Below are 13,265 nucleotides of genomic sequence, written 5' to 3'. Positions count from 1 at the left end.
AAACCTCCCATCAAGGGAGGTTCTATTTTTGTGATACATGTTTTCCTGCACATCTTCATGTTTTTCATTATTATTTATTCTATTCTAAATTCATAGAGACTGGATTATAGTATGACTGGGTAGATATTTGCCAATAAAATAGAAGTGATTTATGAAATGCTTTTAAATTGTGATATGTATGTTTGTATATGTCCAAAGGAGACAAAACCAAACATTTGTTGTAATGACCTTCTTATACACCATTTTTTTGTGGCTAGAAGAAACAGCATGGATGCTTTGATATCAATAAGCAAAATAAATGCTCTTATGCTAAGATCTCCAGTTGGTTTCTTACACTTTCTTGAGCTTCCCTGACAACTTCTGCTGTTAAAATAATTTTTATGCAGGAGGTGCTCTTTTTCTCCATCTTTTTTTTTTTTCTTTTTCTGTTGGACAAGAACTTTTCCAAGACAACTTCTCAAACATGAGATGGGAGATCCTTCTTATTTCTTCTTCTGACTGGGTATTCACTGTTTAAAAAGGTTAACAGATGGTGGTATATTCTCACAAGAAGCTCAGTGCTACTTGTGTTAGTAATTCATAAAATCAGGAATTAACAGTTGAATATGCTTTGTGACTTTGTGGGGGTTTATTATTATCATTTTTTCCTAATGAGAGGAGGAGGAGTCAGGAAAAAAACTTAATTTCTCCTCTAAAAGCATTTTACTTTGCTGTGTGGAAAAATGTTGGAGAGTTAGATGTACAGAAAAGCATCTGGAACAGTTTTGGGCATGAACAGTCATGTAAGGAAAGGGAGGGAAGAGTGAGAAAGAAGGAATACTTGTTTATATAAGAATCTTCCTTGTTTATATTAGAAAATTCTCTTTCGTTTAGCCTTTTCAAAATGCAGAACAAAAATATCTCTTCATAGTCTTTTTTGAAATCATAGATGGAAAGTACAATGGAGATATATGTATATATAGATATAGTGTGTGTGTTTGTGTGTGGATGGCTGAGTGTGGGTGAGTACATACATGTGGCATTCAGACTTCTATTGCATGGCTGTCATTTGGAGTATTGTATAGTGTAATCATTACTTTGTTGGGTTTTTTTTTTTTTCATTATAAAATGAAACCACCCAATTCTTATTTTATACATTTAAATCTAAGAACAAGATAGATTGGGTCAGTTATCTGTAGTGTCAAATAAAGACGTAGTTCAGTAAGTGCAAGACAAGTAATTAACAAAGAAACAGGGAAAACTTGATATTCAGCTGCCTTTGCAGAAGTTCTTGAATTTAGCAGCAGAAAGGTTAGAAAAATCTTACAGATAATGTTAAAATTAAGCTAAAATGTATGAAAAGAGAAAGAAGACACATAAGAATATATTCTGACAAGCACTTTCATTTAAATTGTTTTAAAGTTAACTTATTTATATAATAAGCTCCAAAATGAATAAAGGAGTCTGGTATATTGCATGTACAAAAAAAAAGGGAATACCATACAAATACAAATAAAAAAAATCTTACAGGTTTCTGCAAAATAGTTAGTCTTGAAATTTGCCTTTACTAATTGAGAAATCAAATTTACAGGAGACAAATTATAATAAATTAATAAAGGGACAAATAAAACCTTGAACTTATCAAGTATGAGAAGCTCTGAACATTGATCAAGACTCCAGAAGCAGTCATCTCCCAAGAGATGCTCATGGGAATGGGAACAGAAATCAGAGAAGCCAACAGAATACCATTATTTAAGAAAAAGCCTAGGGAAACAGCAGGAAATTAAAGACCAAATAGTTTAACTTCAATTTACAGGAAAGTATTAGGAACTATTCTAAACCGCTAGATCGGAAAATGCTTAGAAAAGCACAATTTGATTAAACAAAGGTTGCAATAGGAAGTTTATTTCTTACTAATTTATTAGTTCTATGAGACTATCATTGCCAAAGTGGACAAAGGAATTGCAGTAAAGACATCATACTTAATGGCTGCTCAGGAAAATTTTTAATATCAGAGGTTGTGTAAGGTGTAGAATCATTGAATAGGAGAGAGATTGGCATATTAATTTAAAAAAAAATGGCTAAAGGACTAAAGGATAGAGAACAAGCCACTATAAATCTGGAATAATATTGTTTGGAGAAATAAAAAAAAAAAAAAAAAGAAATGTGATCCCATAGAAATAACTTCTGGTCTAGTGCCTGGAAATGTAATCCGCTGGGTTCAGGATGAGATAATACAAAGGCCTTGCACTGTATATAAAATTCTAGAAATAAAAGAAAGGTCAAAATTTAATAAACTATCATCTCAAAATATTTTATAAAACTTTTTTGTATGATAGGCTTTTCCCTCCAACTTCTAACAGTAAAGAAAAACTGTGATGGAAGTACAGTCCATCTTTCTTTGTGATACTCTTAAAAACCTTATCTACAGTATGATACAGAAGTGCCAACAGATGTGCTTTAGGTTTTGGTAAGGGTTATAAATGTCAGTGTAGATCAGGAAAAAATAAAATCCACTCTTCAAAAAGCAAGCTGTATTCTTCTGTCTGTTTCTATCCAGAATGTATTTAAGACTTTGAAGTGGGAAAAAAGTAAAACCAAAACAAAACAAGAAAAAAAAAAAAAAAATCACTTCTGTTAAATGGAAGTGAAAAGACCACTTTCATCTTGCTCTTCATCTGTTTGGAAGACTGATGTGGTTTTTACTTGCCAGAAGTTTCTAGTGAAGATGACAATAATACCTCATATAGCCTGAAAATTGCTGAGATTCCTTTTATATCTTTTTCACTTTGTCTTTAGCCTGATGACAGTTACTTACCATTACCAGAGAGAAATTGAAAGAAAAAAATCCTTCTGGGTTTGTGGCCACTGAAATGTCAAAAGATTTGGGAAACTGAATTAGATCATGGCGATTTTTAGTCCTAGAATAATAATTTAAGGAAAATGTCTGCATAGTTTACAATTTGAAATTTGTGTTTTTAATACAGGTATTTTTTGAGACATGGAAATTAAGATTATTGTACCAGAATGATATATGCTTTTAAAAGAAATAAAACAGATTCTTACCTTTCTTTAATAAATACTGTATAATATTTTATATTATTATATAGAATCATAGAATCATAGAATCATACAGGTTGGAAAAGACCTCTAAGATCATCGTGTCCAACCGTCAACTCAACACACCATGTCCACTAAACCATGTCCCTAAGTGCCTCATCTACACGTCTTTTAAATACTTCCAGGGATGGTGACTCCACCACTTCCCTGGGCAGCCTGTTCCAAGGCCTGATCACTCTTTCAGTAAAGAAATTTCTCCTAATGTTCAATCTAAACCTCCCTTGGTGCAACTTGAGGCCATTTCCTCTCGTCCTATCGCTAGTTACTTGGCAGAAGAGACCAACACCCACCTCACTACAACCTCCTTTCAGGTAGTTGTAGAGCACGATGAGGTCTCCCCTCAGCCTCTTCTTCTCCAGGCTAAACAACTCCAGTTCCCTCAGCCACTCCTCATAAGACTTGTGCTCCAGGCCCTTGACCAGCTTCGTTGCCCTCATCTGGACACGCTCCAGCACCTCCATGTCCTTCTTGTAGTGAGGGGCCCAAAACTAAACACAGTATTTGAGGTGTGGCCTCACCAGTGCCGAGTACAGGGGCACGATCACCTCCCTGCTCCTGCTGGCCACACTATTCCTGATACAGGCCAGGATGCCGTTGGCCTTCTTGGCCACCTGGGCACACTGCCGGCTCATGTTCAGCCGGCTGTCAATCAGCACCCCCAGATTCTTTCCTCCGAGCAGCTTTCCAGCCACTCTTCCCCAAGCCTGTAGCGTTGCCTGGGGTTGTGGTGGCCGAAGTGCAGGACCCGGCACTTGGCCTTGTTGAATCTCATACAGTTGGCCTCGGCCCATCGATCCAGCCTGTCCAGGTCCCTCTGCAGAGCCTTCCTACCCTCCAGCAGATCAACACTCCTGCCCAACTTGGTGTCGTCTGCAAACTTACTGAGGGAGCACTCAATCCCCTCGTCCAGATCGTTGATAAAGATATTGAACAGGACTGGCCCCAGTACTGAGCCCTGGGGAACACCGCTCGTGACCGGCCGACAACTGGATTTAACTCCGTTGACCACAACTCTCTGGGCTCGGCCGTCCAGCCAGTTTTTTACCCAGCGAAGAGTGTACCTGTCTAGGCCGTGAGCCGCCAGCTTCTCTAGGAGAATGCTGTGGGAGACAGTGTCAAAGGCTTTACTGAAGTCCAGGTAGACCACATCCACTGCCTTTCTCTCATCCACTAGGCAGGTCACGTGGTCATAGAAGGAGATCAGGTTGGTCAAGCAGGACCTGCCTTCCATGAACCCGTGCTGGCTGGGCCTGATCCCCTGGTTGTCCCGCACATGGCTCATGAGCGCCCTCAAAACGAACCGCTCCATGATCTTCCCCGGCACCGAGGTCAGGCTGACCGGCCTCAGATCCTCCTTCCGGCCCTTCTTATACGTCGGTGTCACATTGGCGAGCCTCCAGTTGTCCGGGACTTCCCCAGTTAACCAGGACTGCTGGTAAATGATGGAGAGCGGCTCGGCAAGCTCCTCCGCCAGCTCCCTCAGTACCCTCGGGTGGATCCCATCCGGCCCCATAGACTTGTGAGCGTCCAGGTGGCATAGCAGGTCATTAACTTCATCCTCTTGAATTATGGGGGGTTTATCCTGCTCGTCGTCCTTGTCTTCCAGCTCAGGGGGCTGAGTACCATGAGGATAACCACTCTGACTACTAAAGACTGAGGCAAAGAAGGCATTTAGTACCTCAGCCGTTTCCTCATCCTTGGTGGCAACGTACCCCCCCGCATCCAATAGAGGATGGAGATTCTCCTTGGCTCTCCTTTTGTCATTAACATACTTATAAAAGCATTTTTTGTTGTCTCTCACGACAGTGGCCAGGTTGAGTTCTAGCCGGGCTTTTGCCTTTCTAATTTCCTCTCTGCACGACCTAACGAGATCCCTGTACTCTTCCTGAGTTGCCTGCCCCTTCTTCCACAAGTGATAAACTCTCTTTTTTTTTCTGAGTCCCAGCCAGCGCTCCCCGTTCAGCCAGGCCGGTCGCCTTCCCCGCCCGTTCTTCTTGCGGCACATGGGGACAGCCCGCTCCTGCACCTTTAAGACTTCCTTCTTGAAGAACGTCCAGCCTTCCTGGACCCCTTTGCCCTTCAGGACTGTCTCCCAAGGGACCCTCTCGACCAGTGTCCTGAGCAAGCCAAAGTCCGCCCTCCGGAAGTCCATGGTAGCGGTTTTGCTGGCCCCCCTCCTTACTTCACCAAGAATCGAGAATTCTACCATTTCATGGTCACTAAGCCCAAGCTGGCCTCCGACCGCTACATATCCCACCAGTCCTTCTCTGTTTGTGAACAGCAGGTCAAGCGAGGCATCTCCCCTGGTGGGCTCGCTTACCAGCTGCATCAGGAAGTTATCTTCCACACACTCCAGGAACCTCCTCGACTGTTTCCTCTCTGCCGTGTGGTATTTCCAGCAGACATCCGGAAAGTTGAAGTCCCCCACGAGAACAAGGGCTAGCGACTGGGAGACTTCTGCCAGCCTCTTGTAGAATATTTCGTCTGCCTCCTCATCCTGGCTAGGTGGTCTGTGACAGACTCCCAGCAGGATATCTGCCTTGTTGGCCTTCCCCCTCATCCTTACCCACAAGCACTCGACCTCGTCATCACTACCATTGAGCTCTAGACAGTCGAAGCACTCCCTAACATACAGGGCTACCCCACCGCCTCTCCTTCCTCGCCTGTCCCTTCTGAAGAGCTTATAGCCATCCATTGCAGCACTCCAATCGTGAGACTCATCCCACCACATTTCCGTGATGGCGACTAAGTCATAGCTACCCCGCTGCACAATGGCTTCCAGCTCCTCCTGTTTGCCGCCCATGCTGCGTGCATTGGTGTATATGCATTTGAGCTGGGCTGCCGATTTCTCCCCCGACATTGGCGTGCGGTCCCTAGGCTCCTCTCTAGTGAGCCTGGTTTTATCCCCTTCCCCCTTCAAATCTAGTTTAAAGCCCTCTCGATGAGCCCCGCCAACTCATACGCGAGAATCCTTTTCCCCCTGTGGGACAGCTGAACTCCGTCCGTCGCCAGCAGGCCCGGTGCCGTGTAAACCTCCCTGTGGTCAAAGAAGCCAAAATTCTGCCGATGGCACCAGCCCCTAAGCCATGTGTTGATCCAATGAGTTTTCCTGTTCCTTTCAGTGTTCCGCCCTGCCACTAAAGGGATCGAGGAAAACACTACCTGTGCTCCCGATCCTCCCACCAGTCGCCCCAGTGCCCTGAAGTCCCTTTTGATCGCTTCGGGACTTCTCTCTGCAACCTCCTCACTGCCAGCCTGTATAACCAGTAACGGGTAGTAATCGGAGGCCTGCACGAGACTAGGGAGCTTCCTAGCAATGTCCTTCACCCGGGCCCCAGGGAGGCAGCAGACTTCCCTCTGGAATGGGTCTGGCCGACAAATTGGGCCCTCTGTCTCCCTCAGAAGGGAATCACCAATGACAATTACCCTCCTTTTTCTCTTAGCGGAGGCAGTCGTTATTTGTGGGGCTGGCTGCCTCGCCTCCGGCAACCGCCTGGATGGGCCTTCATCTGCGTCCTCGTTCGTCTGGCCCTCAAGTTCCAGAGCCCCATATCTGTTGTGTAGGGGCAACTGGGAAGGTTGAGGCGAGGAAGGCCGGCCGCGGGTTCGCCTGACACCCCAAGCAGGGACCTGTGTCCATTCCCCTCCATCGCCTGGGTCTCCTCCTTCTGCCTGGTGGCAAGAGGGCAGGGGTTCCTCCGCTTCTTGCGGAGCCTCCGTGTGCTGCCCTTGCCTCAGGGATGGTAGGGTGTGGCTCCACCAATCTATCTCCCTCTCACACTCCCTGATACTCCTTAGCCTCTCCACTTCCTCCTTCAGCTCTGCCACCAGGCTGAGCAGATCATCCACCTGGTCACAGCGCACACAGGCGTCGTCTCTGCTGCCCTCCTGTACATGTGACAGGCTCAGGCACTCCCTGGACAGATGTATGTTTGCGTAGGGGCTCCGTCTGGGTCGCCATGTTTCTCCTGGCGATGGCTTTTGGCCGAGTGGATGCCATGGCCAGGTCCTCTTCTGGGAGGGCGACGACCACGAGTTGAGCTAGCCTCTGGAGCCTGGAGGAGGGCTGCGCCCTGCTCGCATGAACTGCTGCGCGAACTGCCGCGCAAACTGCCGCGCCACGCCCTTCTGACACTCCGTGCTCCGGGTCGCTCGCGCTCCCTGGGGGCTGCTCTTGTATCCGAGGGGGTTTGGCCGCCGTCCCTCCTGTCCCCACCCACGCTGAGTCAGAGCTGCCGCCCGTCAGGAGCTCGCTCCTCCGGCTCGGGGGAGGGGGGCTGGAGCACCCTCTCGCTCCCTGCCTTTTTGCCTTCGCGGTTTTTGCCGCGGTTTTGCCGCTTCAGGAAGGGTCCCCCGGCGCGATCCTCCGCTCCGGAGCCCTTCGCCTCGGTGGCTTCGAATGAAACAGACCCTTATTCTTCATGAACAGACCCTTATTCTCTTTGTTCCTTGAAGTCAACATTAAACATCTTGCTGATGTCTGTGACGTCGTGTTTCCATGTATTTTTCATTGTATCTGGTCAGTTTCCAGCAAAGCCACAAAAAAGTCTTACATCTTTTTGATACAATTGGTGATGCAAGGGAATGTGAATTTTAACTTAGAGCCAGTGAAGGGGCTCCATAGCTAAGGATGTAAATAAGGTATTTTATAATAATTGATTCTTTCCATCCCCAGATCTGGTAGTTACGTGCTCCCCATTTATTTCCATGCTGTAACATTTGAATATTCAGTTTATTTCACAAATATCTACCTATACATAATGATTTCAAACTGAGACTCCTCATCTATGATTTCTTTTTGGAGAAATTCCTGTTTGGAGGAGATGAACTGCTTTTGCTTTATTTTATTTCTTTCTGTTAATATTTTCTGTCATTATTCTTCTAGGACAATTTCAGTGGACCATATGCTTAAAAAGTGTTAGACAAATGAAAGAAAAAAAAAAGTTTTGGAATAATGTGACTCTCTTCCTTTCCATACATTAATGTAGGAAGGAATTTAAAATATACTGTATTCACAGGGATCGAAGTTAAAAATATATCAAACGGAAAATGCCTGAATATTTGAAGACCTATTTGTTATGGGAGAAAGGTCATAAATATAGAGAAATTACAGGTTACAGGATCTCTAAACTGCTATTGACATGCCATGAATGTCAAAACTTACAAAGACGATTAAAAGCTCAGCTGAGTTTGTTTCAGTTATAAATCTCATGGAGAATTTATAGATCTGTTATATTCTCTAGAAGTGGGGAAAGAATCAAAACAGAATTCTTATTGAATTTGCCACCTCCTCAGAAAGAAGGACATCCAAAACTAGGACTTCTTTCTGTAAAAAATTTCTTTACTTTTTAAGTCCATCCACATTTTTATATCAGAGGATTACACAATATTAAAACAAACAAACAAAAAACCAAAAAACCAAACCCAGTATTCAGTGGTGCCTGTAGCTGTATTCTAAGATTAATTATTTTAATTGATGTACTTAATTTCTTATTAAATATTAATAAAATTTGTTTAAGATTTTGAAGGCAGGATTTGTAGAAGTGCACTTCAGTAAATCAGTAGAAGAGTTACAGTGTTTCTGACCACAGCAAAAATTTCTCACCCTGTACAGATTTTAATAGTATATATACATATACATGTGTGTGTGCATATGTGTGTGTTAACAATCCTGGAATGACATACAAAATAAGTTTACAGTAGAGGGAGAAAATTTGGAAAAATAACTTATGACTTCTTGACTATCTCTTGGTTGTAAAATATAAACATTTCTTCTCAGTTTGTAAGAAAATCTCATAAATAAGTCATCATAAATAATAAGGGAAATCACCTACAATACTTTTGCAAAAAAACCACCAAATTAACAACATAGAATCCCATTTGTCATATTACAAAGACCTTAGTTACTCTTTGACAGCGTCTAAGTGGGATCTCATATGTTAATGGTATGAAATCTAGAGTCACTGATGTATTTTTCTGAATGTGAACACCTCTGGTTCCTTTTATTCCATATGCGTTCTGTTACCTTTAATCCAAAAATGAAAGGTCAATGTCAATGGCAAGGAGGAGGAAGAAATACATTTAAAATTTTGTGTGTTAAGGTAAAAGGCAGAAGCCTAAGTCCTAGGTTTCCAACCACAAGCAACCATGTCGATACAAAACATATCTCTGTAGACAATGACAGAATAAAAGCTCCTACGTTTTCACCTGTTTACTCTAAAGTAGAAAGAAGTAGAAAGTAGAAAGTAGAGTGCGCAAAGTAGAAAGAATCTGACTGTCCTCCCATTGGTGTAATGTCTTTGCAGTATTTTCTGTGACAAGTGTTGAAGAAGAAGTTTTTCAATTCAAAATGAAAAAAAAATACTGCAAACATCCACAAGAATAGCAAATCTTTTCAATAAGGAAATATAATTTTCTCAGTTACACATTAGGTTTCACTTTACCAAAGTGATTTTCCTTGTCATCTAATGTCAGTGGGGTACATTACCTTTCAGAGAGACCTTTCAAAAGTGATCTACAGTGTCAAGTGCCCCTTCTCCCCGTGAAAAATTTTACATAAAGATCGGAGCACTTTCAATCTTTTCATACTGGTTATATCATCAATTAATGTGTTACATAAGAATTAACCTTTCATCACATCTGAGCTTCCTTTACAATGGGCATCTTCAGATTCATAAGAACTACTGGTACTCCATGCATGGAACAAAGATCATAATGCAATCTTTACAAATGTTTTCTTCTTCTCATATTTTGTAAACTGCTTTTAATATTTTGTAAGCAGATCCATAGTCCTATTTATGGAAACAAACTTAATTTGTTCTGTGAGTGAGTTGAGTAGGTCTCCTTCTGAATATACCAAACTTACCAAAAAAGATGGAACAAGTTAAAGATCTGGGGAACTACAGTCCTGTCAGCCTGACATCGGTACCGGGAAAGATTATGGAGTGGTTCGTCTTGAGGGCGCACACAAGGCATGTGCGGGACAACCAGGGGATCAGGCCCAGCCAACACGGGTTCATGGAAGGCAGGTCCTGCCTGACCAACCTGATCTCCTTCTATGACCAGGTGACCCGCCTAGTGGATGAGGGAAAGGCTGTGGATGTGGTCTACCTGGACCTCAGTAAAGCCTTTGACACTGTCTCTCCTAGAGAAGCTGGGCGGCTCACAGCTTAGACAGGTGTACTCTTTGCTGGGTAAAAAACTGGCTGGATGACTGAGCTCAGAGAGTTGTGGTCAACAGAGTTAAATCCAGTTGGCGGCCGGTCACGAGCGGTGTTCCCCAGGGCTCAGTTTTGGGGCTGGTCTTGTTCAATATCTTTATCAACAATCTGGATGAGGGGATTGAGTGCTCCCTCAGTAAGTTTGCAGACGACACCAAGTTGGGCAGGAGTGTTAGTATGCTCGAAAGTAGGAAGGCTCTGCAGAGGGACCTGGACAGGCTGGATCGATGGGCTGAGGCCAACTGTATGAGATTCAACAAGGCGAAGTGCCGGGTCCTGCAATTCGGCCACAATAACCCCAGGCAACGCTACAGGCTTGGGGAAGAGTGGCTGGAAAGCTGCCCAGAGGAAAAGGACCTGGGGGTGCTGATTGACAGCTGGCTGAACATGAGCCGGCAGTGTGCCCAGGTGGCCAAGAAGGCCAACGGCATCCTGGCCTGTATCAGGAATAGTGTGGCCAGCAGGAGCAGGGAGGTGATCGTGCCCCTGTACTCGGCACTGGTGAGGCCACACCTCGAATACTGTGTTCAGTTTTGGGCCCCTCACTACAAGAAGGACACTGAGGTGCTGGAGCACGTCCAGAGAAGGGCAATGAAGCTGGTGAAGGGCCTGGAGCACAAGTCTTATCAGGAGCGGCTGAGGGAACTGGAGTTGTTTAGCCTGGAGAAGAGGAGGCTGAGGGGAGACCTCATCGTGTTCTACAACTACCGGGAAGGAGGTTGTAGCGAGGTGGGTGTTGGTCTCTTCTGCCAAGTAACTAGCGATAGGACAAGAGGAAATGGCCTCAAGTTGCACCAAGGGAGGTTTAGATTGGACATTAGGAAAAATTTCTTTACTGAAAGAGTGGTCAGGCCTTGGAACAAGCTGCCCAGGGAAGTGGTGGAGTCACCATCCCTGGAAGTATTTGAAAGACGTGTAGATGAGGCACTTAGGGACATGGTTTAGTGGGCATGGTGGTGTTGAGTTGATGGTTGGACTAGATGATGTTAGAGGTCTTTTCCAACCTTAATGATTCTATGATTCTATGATTCTAAAGACTATTTTATAAGTAGTTATTAGGCATTTTGATTTTAAACACTGAAATTTCCTTCATGTTTTTCTTAAAACATATATTAAAGAATAAAGTTATTAACGATCAAAGCTATATCATGTAGTAAATCATCTACACAAATCTTTTAAAAAAGCTGTTTTGTTTGTTATAAAACTACTATGTCTGATGAATAATGCATAAACATTTTAACTCAGAAAACTTATCCAAATAAGACATGGAAAGACTTGTCAAAGCATTTTAAAAAAAAATAAGGAAATTTTACTACACTATGCAAAGGAATTTGCTAATGGAATTAAAACTAGCTGTATTGTTAACATACAGCCATCAACTACTTGACTCACTAAAAACGAAAATAATGTATTTTGAAACATAAAATTTGCTGCTTGTATATCAAGCTATGAGTAAACTGGCAAGAAAAATATTTTGTGACATTACCTACTCAAGTGCTCTGTAAATTTTAATCTCATTTTAATCCATGGAGCACATCAAAGGGTGCAGATCAAAGTTCATAGAATCATAGAATAGCATCATAGAATCATTAATGTTGGAAAAGACCTCTAAGATCATTGAGTCCAACCGTCAACCCACCACCACCATGCCCACTAAACCATGTCCCTAACCACCACATCTACACGTCTTTTAAATACTTCCAGGGATGGTGACTCAACCACTTCCCTGGGCAGCCTGTTCCAAGGCCTGACCACTCTTTCAGTAAAGAAATTTTTCTTAATGTCCAATCTAAACCTCCCTTGGCACAACTTGAGGCCATTTCCTCTCGTCCTATCGCTAGTTACTTGGCAGAAGGGACCAACACCCACCTCACTACAACATCCTTTCAGGTCTCCCCTCAGCCTCCTCTTCTCCAGGCTAAACAGTCCCAGTTCCCTCGGCTCATGTTCAGCTGGAACATGAATTAAGGAATTAGTTCAGAAAAAAATATTATAAATATGAACAACCTCAATATTTCCTGTTTAAATTTCATTGAGTCCTTTAATAATTTCTAGAATCTTTGCTGAAAAGGTAGAAGCCACTAGTTAACTGAGGAACAGCAAGGCAAGGAAAGCTAATCCAAAAGAAAAATTTCCTGATGCACCTATGAATTATCACGGTATTATGCTGAGAAATCATGCACTTGCAACCATCCATTTGCCAGCATTAGAAAATAAGAAATTTTTTTCATGAATGTCATGTTTAATGGAAGTGGGAAAATAATTATTCTTTGATTTCTGCTGGTTAAAAATTAAGCAATATAAAGATTTTCTGTGTAAAGAATATGCTAAAAATCCTAGATGATATCAATAAAGAGATAGGAAGATCAGATATGGACTTTTTTACTGTAGCCTATGTTAACTTCTGGTGCTCTACCCTCTCACATTTGTTTAATCCAATTATAATTCAAATACAAGCTTTAAAAAACCCACAAATACCTGGCACCTTGATCTGACTGCAGCCATTTTATCTTACATTTCTACCTATGCAGACTTTTTAAAAAAAATTTTCATTAAATCTTTCATTAGATATTTTGGGACTGTTTTCATTTTCAGCACTGTGAACTGTCTTGTCCTAGTTCTGCCATTTAGAGAAGTGAACAACAAACTGTGGTCCTAAAAGAGATTTTCAGGAGCATTTAAGTTGCTTAAGAACAGAAGACAGTGTGAAAGTTATTTGGATTGAATTCAAGAAAGTACTTTTTGAAAAGGACAAGAACCTTCTGTTCCATTTAGTCATTTTTCTTTATAAATATGTCATTATTATATTTTTGGCAAAAAAAAAAAAGGCTGAACTCTGTAGTAAATATAATCAATATAACTGGACTGACTTCAACAGTCCATTTCACCTCAACTGACGAGCTGACCCTATTATATTAGATATTTTTTGTTCTTCCCTATTTATAA

The sequence above is a fragment of the Calonectris borealis genome, chromosome 4 (assembly GCF_964195595.1).
Source record: "Calonectris borealis chromosome 4, bCalBor7.hap1.2, whole genome shotgun sequence".
Classification (NCBI taxonomy): Eukaryota; Metazoa; Chordata; class Aves; order Procellariiformes; family Procellariidae; genus Calonectris; species Calonectris borealis.
This window is presented reverse-complemented; position numbering follows the sequence as displayed.